A 14926-nucleotide genomic window follows, 5' to 3' on the forward strand; every position below is an offset into this window, starting at 1 on the left:
CTTCCCAGTCTGACATGTAAGAAGCTTGGAAGTCGCCACTCTGTACTAACAACAAGTAAAAATCTAAACAAACTGAAAAATCAACAACTCTTCTTAGATCCATAAGAGAAGTGAGGTCCCAAGGCAAACTGCTGTCCCCCAAACTGGAGAGATTTGTGAATACAGAGAAACACTTGAGCAGCAACCTCTGTGGGAACCAGTGTTGGGGTAGGAAAACCTGAACTGAAGTGACTTTTTTGTTCTGTTTTATACTTTATTAAGATTTTTAAAATAACTCATCTTAAACAAGGTCAGTTTTTACAGGATTACTCTAAAGAAAGTGGTGATTGATGGAGGTTCATTGTGGACAAGTCTGAGAGTTAAAAACTCCAGGGGGACCCAGTCATAGAGGGTCCCCAACATCTCTGTGGGTTTTCCCTCCAGAAACCTTACCAGGTTTTCTTGGTGAAGATCGGAGAAAATTCCCCTCATGTTTTCTTTGTTTTTCTTATTGTTAATTGATCTAAAAGATAATAGTTTGTTCAAAATAATAATTGATCTAAAAGATATTATTTTGTTCAAATAATAATAGTTTGTTCAAATAGTAATATATTTGATTGTGTATTTATATATTTCATATATATGGTGTATATATGTATGCTTACATAATAAGAAGTGAAATGAAGGAAAGCAGTGATATAAGGGACAGGAGAAAAGAATTTGGATTATTATTATAAGGTACTTGCACTAAAAAAAAGAACAAAAGATATGCTAAGCAAGGAGAAAAAATGGAATAATATAAAATGATCAATTAAAAGCACAAAGGCAGAAAAATAGTGAGAGACAAAACTAGAAACAAAGTAACAAATAGAAAACAGTAATAAATGTAGATATTAACCCAACTATATCCAGTTACTTTGAATGTCAATGATCTAAATACACCAATTAAAAGACAGAGATTGAAAGAGTGGATCAAAAAACAAGACCTAACTATATTTTGTCTAGAAGAAATCCACTTTAAATATAAAGACATATATAGATTAAAAGTAAATGAATGGAGAGAGTTGCACCATGTTAACACTAATCAAAAAAATGTGGGAGTAGCTATATTATTTTCTGACAACAGATTTCAGAACAAGGAAAGTTATCGGAGATAAGGAGGGTGTTACATAATGATAAAGGGGTCAGTTCTCCAAGGAAACATAACAATCCTTAACGTGTATGTGCCTGATAACAAAGCATCAAAATATGTAGGATAAAAATTGATAGAACTGTAAGGAGAAATAGATAAATCCACTATTACAGTTGGAGATTTCAACATATCATTATCACAAATGTGTAGATCCAGCAAGCAGAAAATCAGTAAGGACATAGTTGAATTCAACAATGCCATCAGTCAACTGGATATAATAGACATCTATAAACTAATACACCCCAAAACAGAATACACATTTTTCTCCAGCTCACATGGAATATTCACCAAGATTGACCACATTCTAGGCCACAAAACACACCCTAACAAATTAAAGGAATAGAAATTGTGCAATGTGTGCGCTTAGACCACACTAGAATTAAACTAGAAATTAACAGCAAAAGGATAGCTGGCAAATCCCAAGATAAATGGAGATTAAACAACACAATTCTAAATAACACAGGGGTCAAAGAAGAAATTTCAAGGGAAATTTTAAAATATTTTGAGCTAAATGAAAATATAACTTAAAATGTTTAGGATGCACCAAACCAGTGCTTAGGTGGAAGTTTATAGCACTGAATGCATATATTAGAAAAGAAGATCTAAAATCAATAATCAGTTTCCACTTTAGTAAACTAGCAAAAGAAAAGCAAATTAAATCCAAAGTAAGCAAAATAAGGAAAATAAAACTTAAAAATAAAGCAGAATCAATGAAAAACAAGAAATCAAAAGAGAAAATCAACAAAACCAAAAACTAATTTTTTGAAAAGATCAATAAAATCAATAAGCCTCTAGGCAAGCTAAATAAGAAAATATAGAGAAGACACAAATTATTAATATCAAAAATGAAAGAGGGGACATCACTGCAGATCCATGAGCATTAAAAGGATAATAGAGAAATGGTATGAATAATTCTATGCCCACAAATTTTGTAACCTAGATGAAATGGACAAATTCCTTGAAGACACAATCTGACAAAACTCACAGAAGAATCTGAAAAGGCCTATATGTATTTAATTTCTATCAAAGAAATTGAATCAGTACAAAACAAGAAGAACCAGCCCAGATGGGTTCAATGGTGAATTTTACCAAAAGTTTAAGGAAGAAATTACACCAATTCTCTACAATCTCTTTTGGAGAGTGGAAGCAGAGAGAATACTTCCTAACCCATTCAATAAGGCCAAATACCAAAACCAGACAAAGACATTATAGGAAAAGGATATGACAGACCACTATCTCTCATGAACATAGATGCAAAAATCCTCAACAAAATACTGTGTAAAACATTGTGTAAAAAGACTTATGTACCAGAATCAAGTGGGATTTATCCCAGATTTGCAAGGCTGGTTCTGCATTCAAAAATCAATTACTGGAGGAGACCATCAAGTCGGCTGAGGAGTAAGACATGGAGATCACCTTCCTCCCCACAAATACATCAGAAATAAATCTACATGTGGAACAACTCCTACAGAACACCAACTGAATGCTGGCAGAAGACCTCAGACTTCCCCAAAGGCAAGAAACTCCCCATGTACCTGGGTAGGGCAAAAGAAAACAGAATAAACACAGACGAATAGGGATGGGACGTGCACCAGTGGGAGGGAGCTGTGAAGGAGGAAAAGTTTCCACACACTAGGAAGCCCCTTTACTGGCGGAGATGGGGACTGGGTGGGAGGGAAGCTTCAGAGCCATGGAGAAGAGTGCAGCAAAAGGGGTGCAGAGGGCAAAGCAGAGAGATTCCCACACAGAGGATCGGTGTCAACCAGCACTCACCAGCCTGAGAGGCTTGTCTGCTCACCTGCCGGGGCGGGTGTGTGCTGGGAGCTGAGGCTCAGGCTTCAGAGGTCAGATCCCAGGAAGTGGACTGGGGTTGGCTGCGTGAACACAGACTGAAGGGGGCTAGTACGCCACAACTAGCCGGGAGGGAGTCTGGGAAAAAGTCTGGAACTGCCTAAGAGGCAAGAAACCATTGTTTTGGGGTGCACGAGGAGTGGGGATTCAGAGCACCGCCTAAACGAGCTCCAGAGACCCGTGCGAGCCACAGCTATCAGTGCAGACTCCAGAGACAGGCATGAAACACTAAGGCTGCTGCTGCAGCCACCAAGAAGCCTGTGTGCAAGCACAGGTCACTACCCACACCTCCCCTCCCGGGAGCCTGTGCAGCCCGCCACTGCCAGGGTCCCGTGATCCAGGGACAACTTCCCCGGGAGAACACACAGCGCACCTCAGGCTGTTGCAATGTCCCGTTGGCCTCTGCCACCGCAGGCTCGCCCTGCATACGTACCCCTCCCTCCCCCCGGCCTGAGTGAGCCAGAGCCCCCGAATCAGCTCCTTTAACCCCATCCTGTCTGAGTGAAGAACAGACGTCCTCAGGTGACCTACACGCAGAGGCGGGGCCAAATCCAAAGCTGAACCCCAGGAGCTGTGCGAGCAAAGAAGAGAAAGAGAAATTTCTCCCAGCAGCCTCAGGAGCAGTGGATTAAATCTCCACAATCAACTTGATGTACCCTGCATCTGTGGAATACCTGAATAGACAACGAATCATCCTAAACTTCAGGTGGTGGACTTTGGGAGCAACTACAGACTTGGGGTTTGCTTTCTGCATCTAATTTGTTCCTGGCTTTATGTTTATCTTAGTTTAGTATTTAGTTTATTATCATTGGTAGATTTGTTTATTGATTTGGTTGCTCTCTTCCTTTTTTTAAAAAAAAATATATTTTTTTCCTCTTTTGTGAGTGTGTACGTGTATGCTTCTTTGTGTGATTTTGTCTATATAGCTTTGCTTTTACCATTTGTCCTAGGGTTTTGTCTGTCCATTTTTTGGGTATAGTTTTTAGCACTTGTTATCATTGGTGGATTTGTTTTTTGGTTTGGTTACTCTCTTCTTTTTGTTTTTTACTTTTTTAAAAATTACTTTTTAATGTTTTTTAATTTTAATAACTATTTTTCACTTTAATAACTTTCTCTCTCTCTTTTTTTTTGCAGTATGCAGGCCTCTCACTGCTGTGGTCTCTCCCGCTGTGGAGCACAGGCTCCGGACGTGCAGGCTCAGCAGCTGTGGCTCGTGGGCCTAGCTGCTCCACGGTACGTGGGATTTTCCTGGACTGGGGCACGAACCTGTGTCCCCTGCATTGGCAGGCGGACTCTCAACCACTGCACCACCAGGGAAGCCCCCTCTCTTTCTTTCTTCCTTCCTTCCTTTCTTTCTTTCTTTCTTTCTTTCTTTCTTTCTTTCTTTCTTTCTTTCTTTCTTTCTTTCTTTCTTTCTTTCTTTCTTCCTTCCTTCCTTCCTTCCTTCCTTCCTTTCTTCCTTTCTTTCTTTCTTTCCTTCCTTCCTTCCTTCCTTCCTTCCTTCCTTCCTTCCTTCCTTCCTTCCTTCCTCCTTCCTTCCTTCCTTCCTCCCTCCCTCCCTCCCTCCCTCCTTTCTTTCTTTCTTTCTTTCTTTCTTTCTTTCTTTCTTTCTTTCTTTCTTTCTTTCTTTCTTTCTTTCTTTCTTTCTTTCTTTCTTTCTTTCTTTCTTTCTTTCTTTCTTTCTTTCTTTCTTTCTTTCTTTCTTTTCTCCCTTTTCTTCTGAGCTGTGTGGCCTGACAGGGTCTTGGTGCTCCAGCCATGTGCCAGGTCTGTGCCTCTGAAGTGGGAGAGCTGAGCTCAGGACACTGGTCCACCAGAGACCTCCCAGCTCCATGTAATATCAAATGGTGAAAGCTCTCCCAGATATCTCCATCTCAACGTTAAGACACAGCTCCACTCAATGACCAGCAAGCTACAGTGCTGTACTCCCTATGCCAAACAACAAGCAAGACAGGAACACAACCTCACCCATTAGCAGAGAATCTGCCTAAAATCATAATAAGGTCACAAACACCCCAAAACACACCACTGGACACGGTCCTATCCCACCAAAAGGACAAGATCAAGCCTCATCCACCAGAACACAGGTACTAGTCCCCTCCACCAGGAAGCCTACATAAACACTGAACCAACTTTAGCCACTGGGGGCAGACACCAGAAACAACGGGAACTATGAACCTGCATCCTGTGAAAAGGAGACCCCAAACACAGTAAGTGAAGCAAAATGAGAAGACAGGGAAACACACAGCAGATGAATGAGCAAGGTAAAACCCCACCAGACCAAACAAATGAAGAGAAAATAGGCAGTCCACTGGAAAAATAATTCAGAATAATGATAGGAAAGATGATCCAGAATCTTGTAAACAGAATGGAGAAAATACAAGAAACGTTTAACAAGGACCTAGAAGAACTAAACAGCAAACAAACAATGATGAACAACACAATAAATGAAATTAAAAATTCTCTAGAAGGAATCAATAGCAGAATAACTGAGGCAGAAGAATGGATAAGTGACCTGGAAGATGAAATAGTGGAAATAATTACCACAGAGAAGAATAAAGACAAAAGAATGAAAGAAGGGAAGAAAGTCTCAAAGACCTCTGGGACAACATAAAATGCACCAACATTCGAATTACAGGAGTCCTGGAAGAAGAAGACAAAAAGAAAGGGACTGAAAAAATATTTGAAGAGATTATAGTTGAAAACTTCCCTAATATGGGAAAGGAAATAGTCAATCAAGTCCAGGAAATGCAGAGAGTCCCATACAGGATAAATCCAAGGAGAAGCATGCCAAGACACATACCAATTAAACTATCAAAAATTAAACACAAAGAAAAAATATTAAAAGAAGCAAGGGAAAAACAACAAATAACATACAAGGGAATCCCCATAAGGTTAACAGCTGATCTTTCAGCAGAAACTCTGCAAGCCAGAAGAGAGTGACAGGACATATTTAAAGTGATGAAAGGGAAAAACCTACAACCAAGATTACTCTACCCAGCAAGGATCTCATTCAGAGATCCTTGACGGAGAAATTAAAACCTTAACAGACAAGCAAAAGCTAAGAGAATTCAGCACCACCAAACCAGCTTTACAACAAATGCCAAAGGAACTTCTCTAGGCAGGAAACACAAGAGAAGGAAAAGACCTAAAATAACAAACCCAAAGCGATTAAGAAAACGGCAATAGGAACATACATATTGATAATTACCTTAAATGTAACTAGATTAAATGCTCCAGCCAAAAGACATAGACTGGCTGAATGGATACAAAAACAAAACACGTATATATGCTGTCTACAAGTCACCCACTTCAGACCTAGGGACACATACAGACTGAAAGTAAGGGAATGGAAAAAGATATTCTATGCAAAGGGAAATCAAAAGAAAGCTGGAGTAGCAATTCTCATATCAGACAAAATAGACTTTAAAATAAAGACTATTACAAGAGACAAAGAAGGACACTACATAATGATCAAGCGATCGATCCAAGAAGAAGATATAACAATTGTAAATATTTATGCACCCAAAATAGGAGCACCTCAATACATAAGGCAAATACTAACAGCCATAAAAGGGGAAATCGACAGTAACACATTCATAGTAGGGGACTTAAACACCCTACTTCCACCCATGGACAGATCATCCAAAATGAAAATAAATAAGGAAACACAAATGATAATGATAAATGATACACTAAACAAGATGGACTTAATTGATATTGATAGGACATTCCATCCAAAAACAACAAAATACACTTTCTTCTCAAGTGCTCATGGAACATTCTCCAGGATAGATCATATCTTGGGTCACAAATCAAGTCTTGGTAAATTTAAGAAAATTGAAATTGTATCAAGTATCTTTTCTAACTGCAATGCTATGAGACTAGATATCAATTACAGGAAAACATCTGTAAAAACCACAAACACATGGAGGCTAAACAATACACTACTTAATAACCAAGAGATCACTAAAGAAATCAAAGAGGAAATAAAAAAAACCTAGAAACAAATGACAATGAAAACAAAACAACCAAAAACCTATGGGATGCAGCAAAAGCAGTTCTAAGGGGGAAGTTTATAGCAATACAATCCTACCTCAAGAAACAAGAAACATCTCAAGTAAACAACCTAAACTTACACCTAAAGCAATTACAGAAAGAAGAACAGACAAACAAAAAAAACCCAAAGTAAGCAGGAGGAAAGAAATCATAAAGATTAGATCAGAAATAAATGAAAAAGAAATAAGGAAACAATAGCAAAGATAAATAAAACTAAAAGCTGGTTCTTTGAGAAGATAAACAAAATTGATAAACCATTAGCCAGACTCATCAAGAAAAAAAGGGAGAAGACTCAAATCAATAGAACTAGAAATGAAAAAGGAGAAGTAACAACTGACACTGCAGAAATACAAAGGTACATGAGAGATTGCTACAAGCAACTGTATGCCAATAAAATGGACAATCTGGAAGAAATGGACAAATTCTTAGAAAAGCACAACACTCCAAGATTGAACCAGGAAGAAATAGAAAATATAAACAGACCAATCAGAAGTAATGAAATTGAAACTGTGATTAAAAATCTTCCAACAAACAAAAGTCCAGGACCAGATGGCTTCACAGGTGAATTCTATCAAACATTTAGAGAAGAGCTAACACCTATCCTTCTCAAACTCTTCCAAAATATAGCAGAGGGAGGAACACTCCCAAACTCATTCTACGAGACCACCATCACCCTGATACCAAAACCAGACAAAGATGTCACAAAGAAAGAAAACTACAGGCCAATATCACTGATGAACATAGATGCAAAAATCCTCAACAAAATATTGCAAACGGAATCCAACAGTACACTGAAAGGATCATACACCATGATCAAGTGGGGTTTATCCCAAGAATGCAAGGATTCTTCAATATATGCAAATCAATCAATGTGATAAACCATATTAACAGATTGAAGAAGAAAAACCATATGATCTTCTCAATAGAGGCAGAAAAATCTTTTGACAAAATTCAACACCCATTTATGATAAAAATCCTCCAGAAAGTAGGCATAGAGGGAACTTACCTCAACATGATAAAGGCCATATATGACAAACGTACAGCCAACATCGTTCTCAAAGGTGGAAAACTGAAACCTTTTCCACTAAGATCAGGAACAAGACAAGGTTGTCCACTCTCACGACTGTTATTCAACATTGTTTTGCAAGTTTTAGTCGCAGCAATCAGAGATGAAAAAGAAATAAAAGGAATGCAAATCGGAAAAGAAGTAAAACTGTCACTGTTTGCAGATGACATGACACTATACATAGAGAATCCTAAAGATGCCACCAGAAAGCTACTAGAGCTAATCAATGAGCTTGGTAAAGCAGCAGGTTACAAAATTAATGCACAGAAATCTCTTGCATTCCTATACACTAATGATGAAAACTCTGAAAGAGAAATTAAGGAAACACTCCCATTTACCATTGCAACAAAAAGAATAAAATACCTAGGAATAAACCTACCGAGGGAGACAAAAGACCTATATGCAGAAAACTATAAGACACTGATGAAAGAAATTAAAGATGATACCAACAGATGGAGAGATATACAATGTTCTTGGATTGGAAGAATCAACATTGTGAAAATGACTCTGCTACCCAAAGCAATCTACAGATTCAATGCAATCCCTATCAAACTACCAATGGCATTTTTCACAAAATAGAACAAAAAATTTTACAATTTGTATGGAAACACAAAAGACCCCAAATAGCCAAAGCAATCTTGAGAAAGAAAAAAGGAGCTGGAGGAATCAGGCTCCCAGACCTCAGACTATACTACAAAGCTATAATAATCTAGACAGTATGGTACTGGCACAAAAACTGAATTATAGATCAACAGAACAGGATAGAATGGCCAGAGTTAAACCCATGCACATATGGTCACCTTATTTTTGATAAAGGAGGCAAGAATATACAATGGAGAAAAGACAGCCTCTTTAATAAGTGGTGCTGGGAAAACTGGACAGCTACATGTAAAAGAATGAAGTTAGAACACTCCCTAACACCACACACAGAAATAAACTCAAAATGGATTAAAAACCTAAAGGTAAGGCCAGACACTATAAAACTCTTAGAGGAAAACAGGCAGGACACTCTATGACATAAATCACAGCAAGATCCTTTTTGAACCACCTCCTAGAGAAAAGGAAATTAAAAAAATAAGCAAAAGGGACATAATGAAACTTAAAAGCTTTTGCACACCTAAGGAAACCATAAACAAGACAAAAGACAACCCTCACAGTGGGAGAAAATACTTGCAAATGAAGTAGCTGACAAAGGACTAACCTCCAAAATTTACAAGCAGTTCATGCAACTCCGTATCAAAAAAACAAATATTCCAATCCAGAAATGGGCAGAAGACCTAAATAGACATTTCTCCAAAGAAGACATACAGATTGCCAACAAACACATGAAAGAATGCTCAACATCACTAATCATTAGAGAAATGCAAATCAAAACTACAATGAGGTATCACCTCACATGAGTAAGAATGGCCATCATCAAAAAATCTACAAAACAATAAATGCTGGAGAGGGTGTGGAGAAAAGGGAAGCCTCTTGCACTGTTGGTGGAAATGTAAATTGACAGAGCCACTATGGAGAACAGTATGGAGGTTCCTTTAAAAACTAAAAATAGAATTACTATATGACCCAGCAATCCCACTACTGAGCATATACCCTGAGGAAACCATAATTCAAGAAGAGTCATGTACCAAAATGTTCATTGCAGCTCTATTTACAATAGCCAGGACATGGAAGCAACTTAAGTGTCCATTGACAGATGAGTGGATAAAGAAGATGTGGCACATATATACAATGGAATATTACTCAGCCATAAAAAGAAATGAAATTGAGTTATTTGTAGTGAGATGGATGCACCTAAAGTCTGTCATACAGAGTGAAGTAAGTCAGAAAGAGAAAAACAAATACCGTATGCTAACACATATATATGGAATCTGAAAACAACAACAACAAAATTTCTGAAGAACCTAGGGGCAGGACAGGAATAAAGACGCAGACGTAGAGAATGTCCTCAAGGACAAAGGGAAGGGTAAGGGTAAGCTGGGACGAAGTGAGAGAGTGGCATGGACTTATAAATACTACCAAATGTAAAATAGCTAGTGGGAGGCAGCCGCATAGCACAGGGAGATTAGCTCGCTGCTTTGTGACCACCTAGAGGGATGGGATGCGGGGGGCGGGGTGGCGGGGAGAGATGCAGAGTGGGGAGATGTGGGTATTTATGTGTGTGTATGGTTGAATCACTTTGTTGTAGAGCAGAAACTGTCACACCATTATGGAGCAATTGTACTCTGAAAAAGATGTTAAAAAAAAAATCTGTGCAACTCAAAAAAAAAAAAAAAGAAATCAATTACTGTAACCCATTACATCAATAGGCTAAAGAAGAAAATCACATGTCACATCAATAGATGCAGAAAAGACATTTGCCAAAATGCAACACTCATTTCAAACCTTCAGTAAACCAGGAATAGGAGGGATTTTTTCAATTTGATAAAGAACATCTACAAAATACCTAGCATCATACTAGAAGGTTTCTCACTAAGAGCAGGAACAAGGCAAGGATGTCTCCTCTCACCACTTTTTTTCAATATTGGATGTTCTAGCTAATACAATAAGAAAAGGAAATGAAAGGTGTACAGATTGTGAAGGAAGAAATAAAGCTATCTTTGTTCATAAATGACATTATTATTTTTGCAGAAAATCTGAAAGAATCAGCCACAACAGCAACAAACTCCTGGGACTAAGAACCTATTATAGCAAGATTGCAGGATTTAAGGCTAATATAAAAAAAATCAATCATTTTCCTATATACCAACAATGAAAAGTGGAATTTGAAATTTAAAAAACCATAATATTATTTAATTTAACACCCTCCAAAATAAAACAGATAAAATGTTGAGAAAATACATACAAGATCTATACAAGGAAAACTACAAAACTCTAATGAAGAAATCAAAGTACTAAATATAGGACAGATATTCCATGTTTATGGATAAGAAGACTTAATATTGACAAGATGTCAGTTCTTCCTAACTTGATCTGTAGATTCAAAGCAATCCCAATTAAAATCTCATTGAGTCATTTTATGGATATCAACAAAATGATTCTAAAGTTTATATGGAGAGGCAAAAGACCCAGAATAGCCAGCACAGCATTGAAGGAGAAGAACAACATCAAAGAACTGACACTACTCAACTTCAAGATTTGCTATAAAGCTACAGTTATCAACACAATGCGGTATTGGTGAAAGAATAGACAAATAGATCAGTGGAATGGAATAGAGAGCCCAGAAATAGAGCCACATAAATATAGTCAACTGATCTTTGGTGAAGGAGCAAAGACAATACAATGGAGAAAAGATAATCTTTTCAACAAAGGATTCTGAAACAACTGGACATCTACATGCAAAAAAAATGAATCTAGACACAGACTTTATACCATTCACAAAAATTAACTCAAAATGAATCACAGACCTAAATGTAAGATGCAAAACTCTAAAACTCCTAGAAGATAACATAAGGGAAAATCTAGATGACCCTGGGTTTGGCAATGACTTTATTTATTTTTACTTAAAAAAATTTTTTTTTGGCTGCACTGAGCAAGATGCAGAATCTTAGTTTCCCCACCAGGGATTGAACCCAGGCCCCCTGCAGTGCAGCAGTGGAAGCACGGAGTCCTAAACACTGGACCACCAGGGAAGTCCGTGGCAATGACTTTTTAAATACAACACCAAAGGCATGATTCATGAAAGAATTAATAAGCTGGACTTCATCAAAATTAATAATTTCTCACCTACCAAAGACACTGTCAAGAGAATGAGAAGACAGCCACAGACTAGTAGAAAATATTTGCAAATGACATATCTAATAAAGGACTGTTATCCAAAATATACAAAGAACTCTTGAAGCTCAACAATAAGAAAACAAATAACCTGATTAAAATAAAGGCTAAATACATTTAGCAGACACCTCACTAGAGAAGATATATAGATGACAAATATGCATATGAAAAGATACTGGACTTCATATGTCATCAGGGAAATGCAAATTAAAACAATGAGATACCATTACATATCTATCAGAACGGCCAAAATCCAGAACACTACCAATACCAAATGCTGATGTGGGTGTGGAGCAATAGGAACTCTCGTTCATTGCTGGTGGAAATGCATAATGCTACTTTGGAAGAGAATTTGGCAGTCTCTTATAAAACTAAGTATACTGTTATTGCATGATCCAGCAATTGGGCTCCTTGATATTTGCTCAAAGGAGTTGAAAACTTATGTCCACACAAAACTCTGCCCATGGATGTTTATAGAAACTCTACTGATAATTGCCATAATTTGGAAGCATCCAAGGGGTCCTTCAGTGGATGAATGGATAAACAAACTGTGGCACATCTAGACAAAGGAACATTACTCAGAAATAAACTATCAAGTCATGAAAAGACTTAGAGGAAACTTAAATGCATATTACTAAGTGAAAGAAGTCTGGCTGACAAAACTACTTACTGTATGATTTCAACTATGTGGCATTCTGGAAGAGGCAAAACTATGGAGACAGGAAGAGGATCAGTGGTTGTCAGGTGTTAGAGGAGAAGGAGGGTACTATAATGGTGGATACATGTTATTATAAAGTTATCCAAACCCATAGAATGTACAACACCAAGAGTGAACCCTAATGTAAAACTATGAACTTTGGGTGATAATGATGTGTCAATATAGGCTCATCAATTGTAACAAATGTACTATAGGCTCATCAATTGTAACAAGTATACTATTCTAGTAGGGATATTGATAATGGGGGAGGCTATGCGTACGTGGAGGCAGGGGATATATGAGAAATATCTGTGCCTTCTGTTCAATTTTGCCGCGAATCTAAAACTACTCTAAAAAATAAAGTCCATTTATAAAGAAAGTTAAAAGGACAAAAATAAGAATAACAATGATTGCCACTCAAGAATGCTATATAGGATTCAGTAAGATAATGGACATGAAACATTGAGCACGATATCTGGCACATAGTAGGCACTCAATAAATTTTTAAAAATCCTTAGAACAGTGACTTACAGATTTTACACTCTCAACGAATGTTAGATATTATAATTTTTTAGTACTTCCAATTAGTCACTTCATTCATTCATTTGTTTGTTCAACTACAATCTCATTCACCTCTTTGGTCTTTAATGAATATCTATGGGTACTTAATCTACACCAGACACTGCTAAGTGTGGAGGGCTAAGGGAAACCTGGTTCTTGCCCATGACAAGTACATAGTCTAAGATGGGGAGAGGGATGTACAAAGGCCCAGATGACTTTAAGCCAAAGTGGTCTAAAAAGACATGTGCACAGTGAAGCGAATTTTAGATGAAGGAGGGGCCAACTGTGTATGCGTGCAGCAAGGGGAGGAGGGATACGGAGAAGGTTTCTCAGAAGAGGGGACATTTCACTGGAAAGGGCAAGGATGTATGCATGGACATGGAGAAAAATGGTTCCTTTGCTGTATAACAAACCACAGGAAAACATAGTGACAAAACAACCAGCCGCTCTGTGGCTTGTTTGGCTTCTGGACAGTTTCTGCTGGTTTTCACTCCAAACTCAATTTCTTTAACAGATATGGGGAATATCTACTTTTCTTGAATGAATTTTGATAGTCTGTGTCTTTCAAGGAATTCATTTTATCTAAGTTGTCTGATTTATTGGCATAACATTGTTCATAATATTCCTTTACTCCCTTTAAATAGCTGCAGGTGCATTCATTCCTGATATTTGTAATTTGTGTATTTTTTATTTTTTCCCAATCAGTTTGGCTAGAGATATATCAGTGTTATTCATTTCAAACAACCCACTTTTAGAGTCATTGGCCAATGGGATGTTTGCAGAAGTGAAATGCATAATTTCAACTTTTGACTTTCAGATTGGGAAGGAGGGTGCCCATCTATTCCCCTTTTCTTTCTTCCTGCTGGATGGCCTGTGGGCTTTTGCCTTGAGCTGGAAGAACCACCTGGAATCGATAGGTGGAAGCTATGTGTGGAGGATGACAGCATTGTAAGACAAGGAAGCCTGTGTCCCTGAGATGCTTCCCTTGGCTCTTATATGAGAGAAATTAATGCCCATTCTGTTTAGGACCCTGGCAGTTTGGGTTTCCCTGCTATGGCTACTGAGCATATATCCTAACCAATAGAGTAAGGTCACCTAATTCTGGGGTTCAGCCAGCAGGCCGACTGCATCTCACACTTTGCTACAACCTCTAACTTCTCTTCTACCAGAAATAAATATGGCGCTGTGGCTTCTGCCTGCTATTTCTTTGTTTTATTGCTAAAATCCTTCAGAACCCAAGTGGGGGGGAGGGGTGTATAGACATAGCTCTAAGACACATGTACTTGGGGTTGGTTACAAACTCCCCATGGATTTTTAATGACACACCTTAGGAGACTCCCTTGAGGATGGAAACCCAAAGGCAGGGATCATGCTCTTGTTGGTTTTTAATCTCTCTGGACAGAGCCTGGCAGAAAGCAGGCACTCGGGAGACGCTTGCTGACAGGGCTGATGCTTGAGGGATTTAAAGTCTGGGGCAGGCCTCATGTGGATGGGAGGAAATGGAAACCTCTGGATTTCCTTTTTTCTAATAGAAACCAGGGCAGAAGCTGACTATTTCACCCTGCCCCTGCTCACTGGTGTCTCTCTCCAGGCCAAATCAAGGGGCATTTGAGAGAGTGGCAAGGCTCCAAGAGGAGAGACGAGCTTCCCCCTCCACAGCTGGGGGCCTGGTGTCCTGCAGAGACTGGGAGGCCCAGCTGCGTTCAGACACCAGAACTGGGCCCTGGTGAGAGCTCCTTGACACCAG

Source organism: Grampus griseus, assembly GCF_964374135.1.
Source record: "Grampus griseus genome assembly, chromosome: 14".
Taxonomy (NCBI): Eukaryota; Metazoa; Chordata; class Mammalia; order Artiodactyla; family Delphinidae; genus Grampus; species Grampus griseus.